The sequence below is a fragment of the Myotis brandtii genome, unplaced genomic scaffold (genome assembly GCF_000412655.1).
Source record: "Myotis brandtii unplaced genomic scaffold, ASM41265v1 scaffold79, whole genome shotgun sequence".
NCBI lineage: Eukaryota > Metazoa > Chordata > Mammalia > Chiroptera > Vespertilionidae > Myotis > Myotis brandtii.
Window position 1 is genome coordinate 4,271,445 of NW_005371173.1, and position 20,671 is coordinate 4,292,115.

Genomic DNA, 20,671 nt, shown 5'->3' on the forward strand with positions numbered 1-20,671 from the left:
ATTGCAGGTGCTGGAAAGCTAGAAATGGTCTTCTTCCTTGGTCTGGTTGCAGTGGGTGGGGTTATGTGAATTTATCTACCCTTTTAGAAGGAAGAGAACCTTAGGCTGTGATTATTTCTGGAATCCAAAATCAATTTGTGGCTTGTCTAACAATTTCAATAGTTGATAATTTTTTGATTCTTCCTTGTTCTACTAGGCTTGCCACATTTGGTTGATAATTTTATCCTTATAACCAAACTGAACAGCCTTTCACTTCTGTGTAGTTGTATTCCAACCACTTCTCTCCTCTATCCCCCAAGAAACAGTTCAGGTAGAAAAGAGATAAATTACTCACACCTCTTCAGTACACAGATCTGCTCTTCACTTAAGTATCTACATGATCTATTTTTTTTTTACAGAAAATGAAAGTATTCATAGCACCCAACCAAAAAATGTGATATTGGCAAAATTCTGTATATCTGGATTGATCTCATTGGCCCAGATGGGTGCGACATTGTGCTCTCTCAGATCCACAGGTCTTTCTTTTTCAACCAGGTTTAATTTTTTTTTTCCCTGCAGCTCAAAATTGTATTTAAATAGACACATACTTAAATTCCTTTTTTTTCGGAGTTTATTAAATCTTAAATTGAATTTTTTTAATAAAATAAAGAAATGAGCAGCACTATTTTCTCCCTTGGATTTTATATTTAGCAAGGGGACCAGCTAATCACTATTAGTTCTGTGTCAACCAGAGTCAGTCTTGCAGCAAGGCAAGTGCACCAGTGGTGTCCAAATGCCATTCTCAGCTTAAATTAACCAGAATCATCTGTTAAAAATTCAAATCACAAACTCAAAACTCAAAATTTTGGGGACATGACATTAAAAATGTATATTTGCAGCAAGTATCCCAAATGATTCTAACATAGAAAATTCATATTTGGAACCACTGGGGTTATCATCAGAGAGAAAAAAGCCCAGAAAGCAATAATCTTCCACCAACTTATATTATGTCATTCTTACACACACACACACACACACACACACACACACACACACAGAGAGAGAGAGAGAGAGAGAGAGAGAGAGAGAGAGAAAGAACAACCATGTGTTGAACTAAATAAACACCATCATTTATTTGCCATTCTAAATCACCTATCCACAAGGTACTAAAACATCAATCATGTCAAATCAAGGGAACTCTTTTTGTGTTTTGCTCTTCAAGCAATTGATTTGTTATTTTCTTCTTTGTTTAAATAAATAAATCCAATCATCCTTTAAATAGAACAGTCAAGTCAACTTTGCTCTGAGGCTTTCCTTATCTTTCTTTCTCCTTCTTGCCTGAAGTGGTAGAACAAACATTTGGGTAAACATTACAAACCATACCATTGCTGTACTTTAGACTCCACTTCCCACTTTAGTTGGATACCCTTATTCAGTGAACAACCTATACAATAGTACATGGCAGTTTAGTTCCAGAATCTAAACTTTTACAGGGATAGGTCTATATTCTATTTATCTTTGCATCTCCTATAGTGTCTGAAACCATATAGTACACAGTTTTATTCTGTCCTGGTACTCCATGTGTGATCATAGGAGTGAGTGAATAAGCAAATGGAAAAAGAAAAATGTCACTATGGTTTTATTTGTAAGCACCCCATTGATTTTTGTAGCACACTCATGGAATATATCATGTATTTTCAGTAAGAAACTAGTATTTGTCACCATCTCTTACAATACTGGAGAGGTCATAAATTTAAAGAATGCCATAGAGGCTGATTTTTTTTTGTTGGTTTATTTACTAGATCAGAAAGTGAATTCAACTTTCAGCACTTATTTTATTTGCCAACAGAAACTCATGGGTTTAGTCAAGTGCCAAGAAAAGTAGTTAATCACCGGAATTATGTGGATTCTGGCAAAAATTACTTTCTTTTTAGGAAAGAAAAAAAAGGAGCATTGAGTCTTTATCTCCCTTTAGCAAAACCAACTGATAATAATAGTAAGAATAAAACTCTATTAATTCATCTAATAGCTCTAGGCTGCTAATCAGTCTAGAAAAGTGACATTACCAAGAATATACTGGTTATCTTTATTGCATGTCATTGATATATAATGCAATTGATTTTCACGCTTTCTACATTCCAAAATGAAATATAGCTTTTGTCATGTCATTAGATTGGAATTTTTTGACAATACATTAACATGCCAAAAATAACATTACACACAAGAATAATGTCAAAATAAATTACAGGTAGACCTGTATCCCAAGGACATTTTCATTTGTGTTTTAGACTAGAAGACCTATCACCCTACTCAGATGTCTATTGTAGTCCAGTATGTTTCAGGCTCTTACTAATTCAATAAATTACTCATTTTGTGCTAGCTACATGCCCAGCCCTCAGTTTTGCTGAGCAGTAATTATACTTACACAAAAGTCTGCATGAATCTAAAGTACATGACTTTTTTCAAAGAACAATTACAGAGACTTCCATGCAAATGATCCTTGAAAGTGGGCACTTTGATGGCTTTACAGGATTACTATAATATAGGAACTTTTGGGAACTGGCTTCTTCAAAATATATAATACCTTATTTTCAAATGTGCTTAGTACTGGGCAAATTTTTATGCTAATGTGGATTTAATTTTTGTAAGTCAAATAATTAATAGACAAGGTTGTTGATAAATGAAATAAATCATGCCATGAAACATTGTTTTAGTCAAGAATAATGAATGACTGCATGAGTAACTTTAGTAACTGCTTTGAATGCAGCATTAAAATAAGTATTTGGAGTGTTAGTGACATTCAGGGAATAAGCATATGGTAGGTCTCCAGCATTCTTGGATTTAGTTGCCAACCTCTATCTGAAGGCGGTCCTACTTTGTTGCTGCTTGCAGAATCCTCAAAGTCTCTGAGACTGAGACTTACTTAGTTGTTATTGAAATAAATAAAGGAGTGAATGAATAAATTTATGAATGAATGATTACTGCAGTTCACAAATGTACTCAAAGGCCATGGCATATAGTGATTTATTCCAGTCTCTCTTTCCAGAGAGGGATATTGCTGAAGCTTGTCATACTAAAGACTCCCTCTAGTTTCTGCTTAAACACTTTCCATGGCATGGGGCATACTTCTTATCTTGGATGGGCTGGCTAACCAGGCATGTGCAAACCTCACTGACATTCACTGCAGTTCACAAATGTACTCAAAGGCCATGGCATATAGTGATTTATTCCAGTCTCTCATTCCAGAGAGGGATATTGCTGAAGCTTGTCATACTAAAGACTCCCTCTAGTTTCTGCTTAAACACTTTCCATGGCATGGGGCATACTTCTTATCTTGGATGGGCTGGCTAACCAGGCATGTGCAAACCTCACTGACATAGGTAACAGAGGGAGATAGGAAGTAACCCGAATCTGGAGGACTAGAGCTAAAGAGACTGACATAGGGCCAAATCAGGATCCCAAATGTTGTTAGAAACAAAGTCTTGATTTGTGACAACATCATCTTAGGGATTCCAGCTAGAAGGCAGAGAACAGAGCAGTGAGGGGGTCCTAAGAAAGTACCAGACTAGAAGTCACTGAGGCGACCCACATTGAAATTCTGCTCATTCAGAACAAGATTCTGTGGGACTGAGGAAAAGGTGCAGTAGCCTAGGGGAAGGGAAGGGCAAGTTCATTCACAGAAGATGTCGGAGTTACAGCCAAAGGAGGTGGTCCCAGTGGGAACTGGAATGCTGAACTGGAAAGAGAGACAGTAGTTGTAGTGTCTGGGCCAATAATGTGTGTGGGAAGCAGTAACTCCATGGGTATGTAGATACCAATATTCATCTAACAAGACAGGAATGCAGTCTACAAAAGCAAAGCCAATCCCTACCAGGCAAGAAGCTGATCCTGAGGTTACCAATGAACCATTTCCTTGGTCGGCAGTGGTGGTGGAAAGGAAAAGGCCAGCCCCGCCAGGCAAGGCCAGCCCCTCCAGACAAGGACAGTAGAATCAGTCTGTAGTTAGGCCTGTGGATCAAGAAGCCAGGGAATATGTGCCACGATGTTCCCAAATATGACCTCGGGTTCAATTGGTGTGTGAACATATTTCTTTCTCTGCATTTCCCCAATGGTCTACAATGAACAGAATTAGTTTAAGAAGTAATGTGTTAATTCATTTAATAGAAAAATAATTTTTTAAAGAGTAGGACTTTATTTTCTGTACTGCTAAGAGATGAGTGACAGAAGGCAGAAAGAATATTTTAGGTTCAAGGAAACACATCCATGGTTTCACTCTCCTTGGGGCTACCCTATTTCCAAATGACAAGGTCTTCCAGATTAGCACCAAGGTGTGCAGGATTCTTTCACTGAGAAAGAGGGAGGCAAAAAGAGTAGAGAGAGGTGGAAAAGAAAGGATAACACATTTTACCATATTCTGTCCATGCAACTGGAAAAATAATTTGCAAAATGTTTAATTTGTTTTAAAAAGGGGAAGGTGCAAAAAATTCCCCAATTAGATAATTATTATTCCAAGGTGAATAAGTGGTCCTGGGAGATGAATGCCAGTATCGATGACTGGGTCACAGAAACAATTGATTAAACAGCAGTCAATGCATTTAACTCGTAAAGAAGAAGTAGCCAACCCTACAGGGATTTAATCTCCTGGTTTGTGTGTGTGCAGGAATTTTAAAGTTCATGCATAGTCCATGAAGTCATTTTCCCTTCCAGTTGGTGAAACCCTACGGCATCCTGTAAAATTGTAAGACAACAGTGTCTAAGCAATTATATAAAGCAATCAGCCTCATCATGCTCACTTTAACAATGTCTTTTTGAAAGTCAGTGTTTCTCTGGGTTTTAAGAGCAATGATGCTCCTTCGATATGGAAAGGAAAACCTTACAGTAAATTTAGAGGAAATAATTTTCATCAAGCGACTGAACCATATAATCCTGTATATTAAAAGCTATTCTTTATATTACAGGATAGCTGTCCACAGCATTCACAGGTAGTCAAAGAATCCTGCATTTGTTTTAAGCAAGCATAAAACTTAATTGATTTTTAGAATGAAAATAGAGGTTTTGTTGGCAAAATTCTTACGTTTTCTCACAGGCAAGTGCAAATGAGTAAATCTAGTTCCACTTTGGAGTTCATGTCACTAATGAGCATCTCAAAAAAATTACATGTAATGTCACCAGAGGTTAGCTATTCCTCATTGTTTCAGGCTTTGGTAAGCATGTATCTCAAAACTGAGTATTAAAGCCTTTAAAATTGCGTATCTTTCAACTCAACAGTCATTTGAAAATAATGAAGGCTATATTTTAAGATTTTGCTGTGAGAATACTCAGGGCAATATTATTAAAAGCATCAAACTGAAAGCAACCTAAATGTTCAATCACAGAGGGTAGCTGAAAAAATGTGATATATCCAAGCAACAGGAAACTCTGTGCCATTAAAAATAATGTTATGAAGTTATGTTTCTTGATCTGGAAAGAGTTTATGATCATGCTGTATGATCAATACTGTGTGTGTGTGTGTGTGTGTGTGTGTGTGTGTGTGTGTACACATCAAAGGAAGCCTGGAAGTACAGAAACCAAATGATAAGCATGGCTCTCATTATGTGGTGACATTATAGATGACTTTGCTTATCTTTTTACTTGCTTACATTACTAGTTTTTTGTTTTTTTTACAAACAACATGACTTTCTTGGTGTGTGTTTCTTGTGTGTGTGTGTGTGTGTTGTTTTTTTCATTAACTGGGTAACTTCATGATTCATAAGTTCCCTTGAACATGGCTTAAAACCATGTTCCCATGCCATGAGGAATACAAGTGATTAGTGATAAGAGACACTAAGTAATTTGTACAAGATCCACACTCCTAGAAGGGCCCTAAAGAGCCCTGGGCATCAGGGCCCAAGCTCTAGGCCACCAAGTCACACTGTCTTCTTGAGAAGTCCACACAGGCATACACAATGTAAGACATGAAGACTAAGTTTGATACAAAGGCTAAGTCTTAATGACCTGCCACGTGGGCACATGTCTTGTAAAACAAAGAAATGCATTTTTTATCTTTTGTGACGGAATGAATTGTGCCCTCCTGCAAATTCATATGTTGAAAGCCAAACCCCCAATGTGACTGTATTTGAAGATTGGGCCTTTAGGGAAGTAATTAAGATTAAATGAGGTTATAAGGGTGGGGCCCTAATCCTATAGGAGTGGTGCCCTGATAAAAAGAGAAAGAGACACCAGCACCAGTGGTCTCTCCCTCACCACACACATGCACAGAAAAGGCCAGGAGGATACAGTGTGAAAGTGACTATATACAGGAAAAGAACCTTCACCAAAAACCAACCCTATGGAACCTCAATCTTGGACTCCTGGCTTCCAGGACTGTGAGAAAATACATCTCTGTGTAAGTCACCTAGTCTGTAGTATTCTGTTAGGGCAGCCTGAGCAGACTCAGATATTTCCCAGAGTATCATACTAAAGCCTCTCAGTACTTACTTTTCCACAAAGTCAAATTCAGAACCAAGAAGCAAACAAGAATATGATGATCCTCCTTTCTTAGACCCGTACCCTCAGCCATTCATATATTCTACATTTAGCAACTATAAGCTAAAATAATCCTTCATCCTGCCAGGCCAAACCAACATCCTTTCAAAATTACCTCATCCTCCAAGAATTCCTTAATCTAAGAATGGATGGACCAAGCCTAAAGCTTAGAAATTTCTCAGACTTTCCCTCTCACACATCCTCTATATGCCACGGGCTACTGTCTCTAGTGGTCGGTTTCATACCAATATGCATTTTTGCCTCCCTATTGACTGAGCACAGTGGATGCTTAAGAATTATTTAATGCTGAAATCAGCTATTCTTCAATACTGTTTAATTTTCTAAAAGTCTTCCTCAATATCTCACCCCCAATGGGACTTTAGCATCTCCCTCCTCCAGGTCCTCATCTAAGCTTATTTTACTTATCACATGTTATAAACATGTTTAGAGGGCTGTTCACTCTCTTAGGTTACAAACTGTAAATGGAATAGTACATAGAAAGATATGAAGACCTAGGCTGTGTTGATATCTACAGAAAGAGGCACAGTATATTCAGGAATTTCAAGTCTAAAAGGGGGACAGGGGGAAGGGTTAGAGTTTACTGAAGCCCTAAGGATTGCAATCAAGGACCACATTGAGTAGGTTTGAGTACATATACGATTCTCCAAGGCCAACCTCAAAAACATGCAGATGCTACTTTGCCTTGGCATCCACATTTTTTCTGGGCTTCTTTTCCTTTAGCATGAGCAAAAAGGCAAGACTCTAAAATTCCAGATTTAGGCATTAGTCATTATCTGTATATTTTATACTTTATCTATTTGAGCCTCAGCTTCCTCATATGTGAAATGAAAAGCATGAACTATAAATAAAGAAGTCCTAAGTTCTTTCCAACTCTAAGAAGAGAGACGTCCCCCACTTCGCAAAGCCTCAGCATAGGACCTGTGACTTTGCCTCGGTCAGCAACAGAACCCAAACTAGCACACCCTGCCATCAGACTGAGAAAGGACAAATAGCCTCCAAGATGTTTCCATTGTTTATAGGACTATAAAGACAAATTTCGTAAGGGAAACTACGCAGCCTGGGCAAACACATTATGTTTCCTACATGCAACATCTGTGTATAGAAAAGTAGTGATTGTCAAGTTAATGTAATGACCTTCAGTAAGTAGGGTTGTGTGGGAGTCAACAGAAAACCTAATGGTTTAGGCTTCTTTTTTAAACAAAAAAAGAAGAATATTGTGTGTAATATAATTTAACAATTCAGAACGTAATGTTTTAGGTGCTGAAAAGTGAGCTATTTCCACTGAAGCTACAAGGTAGCAACACAGTGGAGAAAGGGTAGGATGGATGTGTGGGTTCTAAAGGAATGAATATATCCCAGCAATTGTAATTGTTTACCCCATGTTTTCCCCCTTTTCTCTTTTTACATAAATGAATTGCCTTCTCAATGATTTCATTGCCATTTTTTTCTGCACACATTTGCAACTAAATACTCTAACTGAATCAGCTTAAAAACACGTGCACAACATAATAGATTATTAAAGTTAATGCTTTTTAGATTGATTTTTCTCCTAAACCTCCTTGGATTTATTGCACTGCATTATGAAATAAAAAAGTTATCATCTGGGTTTGGGCTGTCGTATTAGGACAGCTGTGGGCAAACTACGGCCCGCGGGCCAGATCCGGCCCGTTTGAAATGAATAAAACTAAAAAAAAAAAAAAAGACCGTACCCTTTTATGTAATGATGTTTACTTTGAATTTATATTAGTTCACACAAACACTCCATCCATGCTTTTGTTCTGGCCCTCCGGTCCAGTTTAAGAACCCATTGTGGCACTAGAGTCAAAAAGTTTGCCCACCCCTGTATTAGGATGTGCTGATGCTGTCTTTTGTAAACTTGGGTCTATGCTTATAACCTCCTTCTCTGCTCTGATACAGAGTCAAAATACACATAATTTGTTCAGTAATACACTCTAGGGAGAGATTTCTTTCCTCCTAACTATTCTTCCCCAGAGAAAGTACAGTATAGAGTTGGTAGATGCTGAGGCTGGAGCCAGTCTATCTGGTTTTAAGCATACTAAATAATCTACATGGCTTTAGGCACCTTTCCATGCCTCAACTTTCCCAACTGTAAAATGGGTATAACAGGACCTACCTTATAAGGCTGTTTTAGGACTAAAGAAATTAAAGCCAGGAGCACTTAGTTGATGATTACTACAGATAATTTTATAAAACATTAATAATTTATTCTAAAAGAAATTCCCCGTCTCCTTTAACTGGAGTCTATTGGGGAACATGAACTCATTTTTGAGATGCTATGGTGTACACTTAGACTGAAAAGAAAATAAAAAGTAGAGAGGTTGATAGCTGGGATTGTTTGAAGAGCTTCTACGTCTTTTATATGCTAGAAGATCCTAGACCTAGATTACCTACCTACAGAAAATATAAAATATTTAAAATAGAGTACCAGATACCCACTTAGAGTTGCAAGTGATCTTACAGTTTGTCTAGACTAGAAGTTTACAATTGAGATTAGTATCAATTCCTGAGGCATTTGGAAAAAGGAGAGCGGTGTTAGCCTGTCATAGGAGCTGGAGGATGCCACAGGAATTTAGGGCCCCAGGACTAGCCTTGCAATGTGCTTGTCCATTGTGCACAGGACAGACTCATAATATTTGGGAAATATTACCAAAGGAAGAATTGTCCTGCCCAAAATGACAAGGATGCTCCTTTTGAGATATCTTACTGCAGGGATGCTGTTAGATTCCCCAGGGTTATTAGGCAAGGTGAACACTGGCCTCAGAGATGTGGAACTCATCATCTTAAAAGGCATCTCATTCCACTCACACCTAGTTCAAAATATCGGAGAGTTCTTCCTTATCTTCAGGCAATATCTGCCCTCTGGTCTTTGTTCTGTCCGCTATGGCCCACAGAATAATTTGAAATGAAAATTAAAACTTGCCTATCCTCTAAACCAATAGAAAACATTTACAAATTATTGTGTCAAAGTTGCAGCTCTAAGGAACACCAGATATTTCTACAAACGTGGACCTGTCATTCCATGTTCTCTCTTTCTCAATAAAAAAAAAGAGAGAAAGAGAGCAAAGCACTGCAGTTCTGAAGCCTGTATCCACATTCCCTCTGCAGTGGAATGCAGCTTTCCCTGATGGAATCCTATATAATAAAAGGGTAATATGCAAATAGACCCAACGGCAGAACAACCAATCAAAGCGTAATATGCTAATGATATGCTAAGGCTGCTCAATTGCTCTCTATGATGTGCACTGACCACCAGGGGGCAGACAGTTAACTGGTTGACCAGTCGCTATGATGTGCACTGACCACCAGGGGGCAGATGCTCCAAAGGGTAGGTTAGCTTGCTGCTGGGTTCTGGCCAATCGGGACTGAGCAAAATGGGCCAGACATGCCCTGGAGCCCTCCTGCCCCCTCCTCTGCCCGATAGTGTACTGGTGGGGTCCCTCAGCCTGGCCTGCACCCTCTCACAATCCAGGACCCCTCTGGGGATGTCGGAGAGCCTGTTTCAGCCGGATTCTGCAGGCCACTCCCTTTGGGAGGGCGCCAGATGCAGGGCTCATGGCTGGTGAGCGCTGCTGCGGCAGGGCAGTGTGAGTCTCTCCTGATTGGGACTGATTGGGTGCGAGCCTGTGGCAGGCACAGTGGGGCTGGGATGAGCAGGAGCGGCAGGTAGGAGCGGCAGGCAGCATTGGACTGGGTTTTGGCCCGATCCCTGCAGGCCACCCGGGTAAAAACTGTGCATGAATTTGTGCACCAGGCCTCTAGTATTAAATATTTTCTCAACTGGATTCTCATTAACAGCCAGGCTAATGCTTAACGGATAGCCCAACCATGCCTATGCACTAAATCCAGGTCTAATGCTCCCATTACCTTTAACTTGTATGCTTAAGATCTACACAGGTAATGAGAAATCTCAATAAAGTAATTATGCATGACAGCAATGTGGCACCTTTGCTTTTTACCCTAAAGTCAGCAGAGGCTGGGAATGGCCCAAATCAAAGTCAAAGCAAATGTCTACTATGCTGGGCTGAAAAGCCATTTGTGTGACTTGGAAAGCAACTGAACAAGGTTTCCTTTCTGTGGTTGTTGCATTTTTTACTGAAGTCTAGCAAACATAGAGAAAAGTGCCCAAATCAAAAGTGCACAGTCCAGAGCCAGTTTTAATGATGAAATCTTTCAAACTTACAGAGAAAAGCTAGTTGACAGGCACATGAACTTTCTACAATGTTAATTAAAAATGGAAAACTATCATAATTAAGTTTACAAATGGACTATTATATTAAAACTTGATAAAAATGGGAGTGGAGAGAGAAAGGGATAGACTTAAAAAGAGAATATATAAATTAATATAATTTGGATATTTATAAAAATTTCATAATAAAAACTACATTTTACTGAGCACCTAATAAGTTCAATTCCTAGGTGGAACTTACATATATTATCTTATTTAACCCTAACTATACCTATGGAGTAGGTATCATATTACCATGTTACAGAGTAGAAAGCCAAAGTACTAAAGTTAAGTAACTAGCCCAATCACACTGTAAGTGAAAAAACTGAGATTAAAATTCAGTTCTATTCCAAAGCTCTGGCTCCTAATTATAATTTTCAATTAACAAATGGAACTCAATAATCTGCTTATCAAAACTCACTGCCATCTTATAAGTTCCCCTCTACCCCCACAAATGCAAACAGACTTTATGGTTAATTATCAGAAAAATCTATTAATATATTAAATCACATCATGACAACAAGTCAAAAAGGTCACAAAGTAAAAGAAATACTTGTAGTAGTTTAACAAAATTCAAAATTTGTTCTATCTGAGAAATGTTTAAAACTTGGTAATATCTCATAGCATACTTAAATTATGTCCACTGAAATTGGACATAAAATAAAGGTGCTCACAGTCTACATTATTATTTATTGCTAGTCTGAAAATTCTGACAAATGTTATAAGATAAAAATCAGAAATAAGAGGTCTGATTTTTAGAAGGAGAGAAACAATAATTGCTTGCAGTCAAACATATTAGGTCTCTAGAGAATCCTGGAGAATTAACTGAAAACCTATTAGTATTCACAAGGCAGTTCAATAAAGAGATTGGATGCAAGATAAACATACAAAAATCAATAGCTTTCCTGTAGATCAGTGATAACTAGCTAGAAGGTATAATGGAAAATATTGAAAAGCTCACTAGGTTTGTGTTTTTCAATCATTATCTATAGAAGTCAACAATCCACTTTTTGGGAAAGGGTTCTTTTTACTATATTTTTAAAAAGTTGCAATAATAGTTGTGATCTTTATAAGGCCAGACACATTACTTTTCTTCAATAAATTACTTTATGTTTCTCTAGGAGAAAAAAGAAAAGATCTAATAATGAACTTTCAAAAAGAGTTTCAGTATAATTGCTAAAATCATATTGCAGAGCTCTGGCTATTATCAAGTACCCATTTAAAAATTATTAAAATAGTTATAGCTACAACATTTTGTGAATGAGAATCCCAGAATCCTTCATGAAGGTTAGAATAAATTATGTACTTGGGCTTGTTTTAACTGGGTACAGTCACCATTTTTGCCCTGTGGAATGTAACTTCCTAAAAGTAAGACCATTTGAGACCCTCAGGTTGTGTTTCAGACCTTTTTTTAAAACATGTTTTTCTTTCATTCATGTACATAATATCCTTTTCTCTATCAACATGAGGTGTTTTCTTTAAAAATCAACACACTTTTATATTGTTTTAATGTAGCCCTTCATTATTGCTAATTTTAGACTCTGGGATACAAAAAACAGAGAAGTAGTTCCTAAAGAAAATGCTATAAATGGAAACCTGAACGTTCAAATATTATTTTCACCTGCACTTCTTTGCTGATACCTCAGTTAGAGACACAGAGTAATGAAATCTCAATTTTTCCCATTAGTTAATTAGCACCTTCACATCTTAAGTACTGGAAGCATTATACTGTTAATTACCTACAAGTCCTCTCTCAAAAATCAGAGGAGTTGCTTATTTTTTTTCTTATGCCTAGGCTTATATAACACTTAAAAAAAAAAAAAACCCTGTAAAATATTCTTCTCTATGCACAGGCTAAATGTTACAAAATGGAGTGCTCTAACAGCTAAAGGTGAGTTCAGTCAACTCGTGCCCTAGTATTGATCTCTTATTTCTCCCAACACTTTTCTTCTAATCCTCTCCATAATTACATGAACTGCTTGAGCTTTCTTGAAGCTGTCAATTCCTCTTGCATCCATTTTCAAATGGCCAGCGGAGAAGCTGTCTGGGCACTAGATCAAACTGTCAATGTTCCCCACTTGGCAATTGACAACCCTCTTGAAGTCTCCTGGCACATCTGTCAAGGGCCTCCTAGGGTTCTTCAAAACTCTTCCCCCTTGGAAGAGAGCAAGAAGGGTGGAGGAGCCAGAATGGTATTGATCTGTTCTTTTAACATGGTAATTTGCCTGGGGGCTGCTTCAGTCATTGCCAAGCTGGACACTTGAAAAGGGAACTGTTTTTCAAAGTGGGGAGGTCTTTTTCAAACACTTAAAAACTGAAAACAAATGAATCTAAGCATCAAGTTCACAGTGCAATGTGAACGAGGCTGGCCAGATAGAAATGGGAGAGCTCATATATAGAAAAGTGGCTTAAAATTAATTGATGATAACAAGATGTCTGAGAGTTCGAAATATATTTTAAACTTTTAAAGGCTACATGTGCATCATAACCAATTAGAAAGTAGCCTACTGAGTTACATTAATCTTAGGAGAAAAAAATTAAGACTGATATAATTAACTAATGTAAAACATTAATAACATTGATATTGATGAATGCTTGGACATCTCCATAAATGATGAAAATGGAAAATAAAATCGATTGCTCGTTTAATTATACCTCTAACTGGCAACACACCGTGAAGGCTAGACGAGTAAAAAAGGGGAGGGGAGGTAATAGCACCATTCTTAAACTATCTTTGTCTACCCTTTTGTTATCAGTTTATTTCACCAATGAAACATATAGTACAGATAAGACTACAAGCTATAATTAACTAGATAAAAATTATAAAGTGTTACAATCTTAAGTTGGTAAAATTAATTAATCAAAAGCAATGATTTGTTCATAATTTTCAGGCCATGTATTTCTGGGGATATATTGTTAGTTGTGAATGAAAAAAACCCATAAAAGGGAAGGCAGCACTCATAATGAAGGATCTATGGTGGGAAGCAAGAGCTGGGAAACTTGGCATCTTAAATCAGGGAAGTTCTTAAGGACAAAGGCTCTGGAGAAAAGCATTCCTGTCTGAGCTGCGTCTTAACTGATCCTGAAGTTGGCCCATATTTACCTGCCATGGTATTATGGGAGGAAATCAGTATTCTGTTAACCTCTGACCCCTGGGATCTGAAGCAGACAAAGGACCAATCTGGAGCCCTGGGAGAAGACAGCCAAATGTCAAACAGCAGGAAGGCAATTGTTAGCGAAACATTTGGCTTGGGCACAGCCAGCCTCATTGGGGCAAACTGCTATTCACAGAAACAAGCCATGAAGAGATAACGGCATAAAATATGGACAAAATGGCACCTTTTTTGCCTTGCTTCTAAATTGTTAGCTTTATGGGACTTCATGCTGAACAGTATGAAAAAAAAATCCAATTTGCTTTGAAGCGCATTAGTCTGTCTCACATCCTAATTATTGTTTACATTGCCATTTGCCTTCTATTAAGAATTGAATAATTACCCAGCACTTCATAGTTTAAAAATACAAGCAAACAGGATTATCTGGGTAATTAAGAAACTGTACCATAGCTTTGTACTGCTGAGGAAAATATCTGCACACTTAGGGGAAATGATAATTATCAATCAACTTACTTCAAATGGTATTTTAAGGATTTTGGGCAATTTGAGATCTGTAACTTATTAAGAAGAGGTTAGTAAGATCACCTTTAAGAAGTGTGGGTCTGTTTAAATCCATCCTCAGAAACAAGAGCCAGATAAGCAGCTGAATTTTCTCATCCACTAATGACACCAGAGAATGTACCAAGTACAGAGCCTTCTGCTGTTCTTTAATCCTAATAATCCATCCCAAATGGACTTTGAACAGCATCATCAAACTTTGTCAGACCATGTGGAGCTAAACAAAAGCTCTTCCACATTTAGATGTTGTCTTTCCTGACCCTGCCTCCACTTAATTACACTCGAAGTCTGGCTATGCCCATTTTCTGCCCTGTGAAATTAGCTTGAACTCAAAACTAATTGAACTTCAAAAACATTTCATGCAAAGTCCTCTTCTTCTAGTTTATAGAATACATATGATCATGGTCTTCTGTTTTCAAGCAGAGAGTGATGTTTCTTGGGTAAGAAATGCAGTGTGCTTGCGTTTCTACTTTAGGGGAATAAAGCAAAGGTTAAAGGAAATTTGCAAACACTGGGTAGGAGGGGAAGACAGGAATTCAATCTGAAGTGAATGCACATATGGAATAAGGAACAGAATTATAATAACATACCTTTTAAAAACATTTGCCTGGGATATAAGTGAAAATATCCCAGATTTCAATGGTGATTCTTGTTATGAAGACTGATGTGTTCATCTATAGATATAGAAACCAATGGTGAAAATACCAATGATGGTTTGTAGATTCTACACTTTCAATATATATTTGTTGAAAGAATGTGTGGGAAAAAAAGGGGGTACCACATACTAAACCTGACAAGGTAAGAGGTAACCACATAAGTCTAAACATAAAAATTCCTAATTAAAAGCAGGTCATATCGGGTAATTATATCCTAGGCCTGTAGCTTTCTTAACAAAGACTAATCTTTAATTTACCTTAAGTGAGCCTGTCTATTGCCTTTTTTGCATCTAAGATAACATACCTTTGAAATCTCCTTTTTCATATCCCTCAGGGCACACCCATAGTACCAGAGTACCAGACCACAGAACCGCTCATTGTTATCTTGTTCTGAATATACTATCTCTATGTGCTGTAAATGTTGATGATTAACTATCCTGTACCTACCAATGTAAGAGAAGTATGTTTCTTTATTTTGTTTTTTAATTTAATCTCAGAAATTCCCCCACTTTGCTTTCTCCCACTCCCTTAATCTACCACCAATGAATTTCATGTAACCCTCTTTAGATTGCCTCCTTTGATTCTAATGCATAAAATAAGCGGCAGAACTGCCATTCTCCAGAGCATTTTTCTCATTGTGTTGAGATTTTGCTTCCCAGCAATTGTCATCAATTTGGCTCAAATAAACTCATAAAAATTCTCTACAGGTTTGGATGTTTCTTATATCAAGAAATGGACTCAAGCCCACTAGTAACCTAAAGCCTATTTTTGGAACTTCCTGAGATCTGACAATTCTTTTGCAAAGAATTTGATCTTTTTACTTTACAATGTTTTTTAAGCCCTTTGTTGGGACACTTCTAAACATTCCTAGCATAATCTGAATAGTGTCATCTCCTCCCTCCCACCTCAGAAAGAACAGCAAGATTCCAGCTGAAGCTGTCACTACACAGGCAAGCCAAGGGATTCACCAACTGCTAAGTTTCTTTCCAAAGGTCAAAATGAAATGAGCAGCGGGAGTCTGGTTGTTTTGCATGGGGCAAGGGGCTGGGGAGTGACAACCAGCCACATCAGGGCAGTAGAGGGCGGGTAGGGTTTACACAAAGAGCCCTGTGCAAATAGTCCACTGTCCACCCCAACCCCCCCAATCTCTGGGAGCATTCAAATCAAAACCGAATTAATTTGCATGGCATCTAAATCATTGGGTTCTGCATAAACAGAAGGAGATTTTGGCTGTCGTTTCCAAAGGAAGCTCTCAGTGCCATTGTGAAAGGGAGAAATGGGTGTGCTGTTTTGCATGAGGGCGAATACAGAATATGCAAATGAGGAATCTGCTGCCTGGAAAAGCAACCCTAAGCAGACAGCTGAGGACCAGCATTCACCCAGAAAATGCTTGGTGTCTCCAAAGAGAGTTGTAAGGGGTACCAACACGGTTGTTCCCAGGAAGCCAAAATAGACTTGAATATTTATAAAATGTCCATTTAGTCATGGGACTATTAATTACCCTCCAGATCATGGGACCCAGGGACCTCACCTGCTCTCCTCCCCAAAACAGCTCTGAGGTACCAGCTGCAAGGGGATATGAGAAAGGTTTTATGCCCTAAGTGAAAAAGATACAGTCTCTCAGGGTCTTGGAGACAGCTGGGGCCTTCTTTAATCATTCCTTCTCACAAGCACAAAAAACTAGAGAGAGAACTGAGCCATGTTATTGGACACAGATAAACAGTTTTTAAAAAGCCAAGAGCTATAAATTGCTGTCTGATTTTATAGAAACATCGAAAAGGTTGAATAAATAAAACACCACATTTCTAAGCTACCTAAATCTCTCAGATTTGGAAATAGTTTTCAGAGCTTTCTTATTTCATTTCAATTTTTAATGTGTTTGCAGCAAGACTGTAGCACACTTTATTACCTCCCAGAGAAACTAACAGGCTGATGGACCACTGCTGTGGTTCTCAAATTTTTGGATCTTGAAACAGCTTTACACTCTTAAATATATTGAGGAGACCAAAGAGCTTTTGTTTATGTGAGTTAAAGTTATAGATATGTAGCATTGTAAATTGAAACTAAAAATATCTGTAAATAATTATTTATTGATTAATATAAAAATACTGATAATAAACCCATTATATGAGAACACAAATAACATTTTAATGAAAAAAATGATTATATTTCCCAGAACAAAAGAAATTAGTGGCAAGAATGGTATTATTTTCTTTCTTCCTTTATTTACAAATCTCCTTATTCCCTGGCTTAATAGTAGACAGCTAGATTCTCATATTTGCTTCTGTATTCAATTTGATATCACACATTGGGTAGCCTCTGGAAAACCTGCTCATGAGAGAAGGAAAGGGAAAGGGCAGATAACATCGTATTATTGTTAAAGGAAGTTTTCACCTTGCAAACCCCATGAAAGGGTCTCGGGGAACCCAGCTGGAACACACTTTGAGAACCACTGCACTACTGCTATTACTTGGGGAAGAGAGAATCAATATAGACAAGATTAGCCATTTTATACCATCCCCTACCCTTGCTTATATGTCACTATTGCTCCTCCAAAACACGAAAATCCTCTATTCTGCACCTAAATAAACTGCTTTTCTTGTTGAACAGACACTGATCAAATAGTCCATATTGTCACCACATTTCCATATAACAAAATTCATAATAATTATTTCCATGTACTAAGCGTTTAATGACTCTAGGATTTGGGCTAACCCTTCACTGTATGCATACATGTTTATATGTGTGTGTCATACATAATCACATACTATTACCATCAATTTGCTAACTTGAGATCAGGGGGCTTATAAGTATCCATGACCATACATCTGGGTAAGTAGCACAACTAGAAACTAAACTCAAGTCTCAAACAGAAAGGCAGGGCATAGCCATTTGGTACTAAAATTACTAGACGTTCACACATGTGTTGCAGAGATTTCTGAACTTTCATTCAGGCACAGAGAGGATTCATAAACATGATGTAAATACTTAAGACCCAATTGAAGTAGGAATTATAAACAAGGACCTCTTGAATACATTAGTCACATGCAAAGATTCTGATATAACATGTTGACTCCATGAAACATTACTCCACCAAATAAATGTTTAATATGAAACAGGCCACAATTCCTTATGCATTTATTTATTCATTCACTCAATGAACATTTCATGAGCCCCCAGTATGTTCCATAATAGTCACTGGTGTTACTTGTCTAGTTATAATTGACTGCACTCCTCCACTTACATTCTCAGGATACAGAAGTTTTACTAAATTCACTTGCCCAAGATAAAGCCAGAAAAATAACAAAGCAAGCTTAATCATTCAACATCTTAACACATATATAAAGATATGATTTAAAAATTAAAGTGTTTGTTTAAAAATATTACCAGGAAAAACTAAGATAACCTAAACATCTACCAATAAGTGAAGAAAATAAAGTATGATATTTTCTCTATAGAATTTTAATCATCAATTATGAAGAATGAAGGAAAGTTATATTCTCTAATGTGATAGTCAAGCATCCTAAAATCAAGACAACTAAGAGAATAATTCCGCTTGTTATTTTTTTAAATAAATGCATAAAGATATATTTGGGTTACTTGTCAAATTGTGAAAAGTGGTAACTCATAAAAAGTTTGAGTAAGCCCTAGCCAGTTTGGGTCAGTGGATAGAGCATGGACCTTCAGACCGAAGGGTCCCAGGTTTGATTCAGGTCAAGGGAACATATGTTGGTTGCAGGCTCCTCCCTGGCCCAGGCCATGGTTAGGGTGCATGCAGGAGGCAAACCAATCTATGTGTTTCTCTCTCATTGATATTTCTCTCTGTCTTTCCTTCTCTTCCACTCTCGAAAAAGATCAATGGAAAAAATATCCTCAGGGGAGGATTAACAAAAAGAAGAACTTGAAAAAGTTTGAGTAAGAGTTAAGTATGCAGTTCTTTAGTAATGTTAAATTCATCAATTAAAAACAAAACACACACACCCTTAAGTAGCAAAGTTCAATGATGTGAAAGTCAAACATATCACAACTGCCTCTGTTTTGCACAGTGGTAGCTGGAAAGCTATTTAATCAGTCTTCTTCCTAAAGCATCAAGTGTTAAAAAAAGAATTATGTCTTAATTTGTTTTTTGAAAGGTGCAGGGAAGCTCAGTTAGACTAAAATAAATCATCAAATCCTAAATAGCATAGTCAAAAATCCCTAACTGAGATAATGCCTGTGTGATGCTTTGGTGAACCCAAAATAGCGACCATTGCCTCATTCACACTAAAAAAGAAGCTGGGTCACATGAAGCAGGAGAAATAAAAAAGCACAACAGAAAAAAAAAAAGACAATAATTAAACTCTGTTCTTCTCATATATAAAGAATTGCACCTTTCAATCATCATAGCCACAGCCATGCTTCAAAGCCAGGATAAAGGCAGCCATGCGATTCAAGCAATTGATTCTTAAAGACACGATTCAAAGGTAAAAGAAAACAGTGTCTCTTCTGAATTATATTTTAAATGCTTTCTTTTCAGTACTTCTTTCTCCTAAGGTTCTTAGGAAAACAAAGTCATCATGATTTTTTTTTTGTAACCACAGCGCTCTTTTCAGAGGACAAATTTGAAATATTTCTATTTCACAGCCATCAAAGCATTTGTCTTGTTCTTTCTCAAAAGAGCTTTTAACAAGATACCTTTTGCTGATATAAAGGCATCATATATATGTAATGATATATAATATAGATCTTAGAGATGTATAACCCCAAACAATTTACGCAAAAGTGTATATTTCAGCAAGGCTTGATTTCTACCTGGCTGAATTTTGTCACAGTTGTGACCACTTCCTTGTCCTTAAGAGTGACTCTAATAAAGTTTTCTTTTTATTAGTTTCATTTTTCTATATATTCTCTGAAAATATTGCTTATTAATATTTCACAAAGAGTAAATCTGTAACTTTTATTTTTCAGCTTTTCAATTAAGCAAAAAATAAGTTCATAAAGAATCCTTTCCTGTCTGCCTTCTGCTTAATATTTCTGAGGAAAGGAAAACAGCCCTGTGAAACATCTGGCAGATTCCCTCACCGAGGGGAATGGCTGTGTGTGTTGGGGAGAGGGGGTGCTGATGTGATTTTATTTCTTTTTCTGACCATGTGAGGTGGATGGGTGACTAGACTAACTCAAATACTTTCTCATCCTCTGCACCCAATCACTAGGCAAGTTCAAACAACTGCGCTCTTCTCCTGAAGAGGGCAGATGAGTGACTAACACTCTTTGTTGTCCTGCTGAGACTGAGCCAAATCATTTCAGAAAATGGTATTCAGGAGCACAATGAACTTGCGGCTGCTTCAGAGGGCAAGCCCACCATCACCCTGCCACTGGACACTTTTGAGGCAGCTCTTCACGTCTCCATTAGCATGTACCGCTTGGAAGTAAGAACTCTAAGAGGAAGTGTAGTTCTGTCCCCAGTCCCTTGAGGACTCTGGCAGATGACCAGGGTTAGATTTAAACAACAGCACACCCCAGGCCCCCACCCGCCTGACCCATTTTTGGCCAGGGATCCTTTGTCAAACATTTAAGATCTTAATCAATCTTCA

General features: G+C 37.6%; 1 protein-coding gene and 1 long non-coding RNA gene across 7 annotated transcripts in view; both read right to left on the reverse strand.

The window, feature by feature from the left end:
• Nucleotides 1-5,621, reverse strand: part of LOC106724287 — a 14,539-nt gene extending 8,918 nt beyond the window's left edge. Inside the window, exons 1-2 of the long non-coding RNA XR_001360041.1 lie at nt 5,611-5,621; nt 2,899-2,901 (exon numbers count right to left, since the gene is read on the reverse strand). This is a non-coding gene — a long non-coding RNA (uncharacterized LOC106724287). The remainder of the gene's footprint in view (nt 1-2,898; nt 2,902-5,610) is intronic.
• Nucleotides 1-20,671, reverse strand: part of EPHA4 (EPH receptor A4) — a 137,556-nt gene that overhangs the window by 105,386 nt on the left and 11,499 nt on the right. The gene's annotated exons all lie outside the window — the stretch shown is intronic.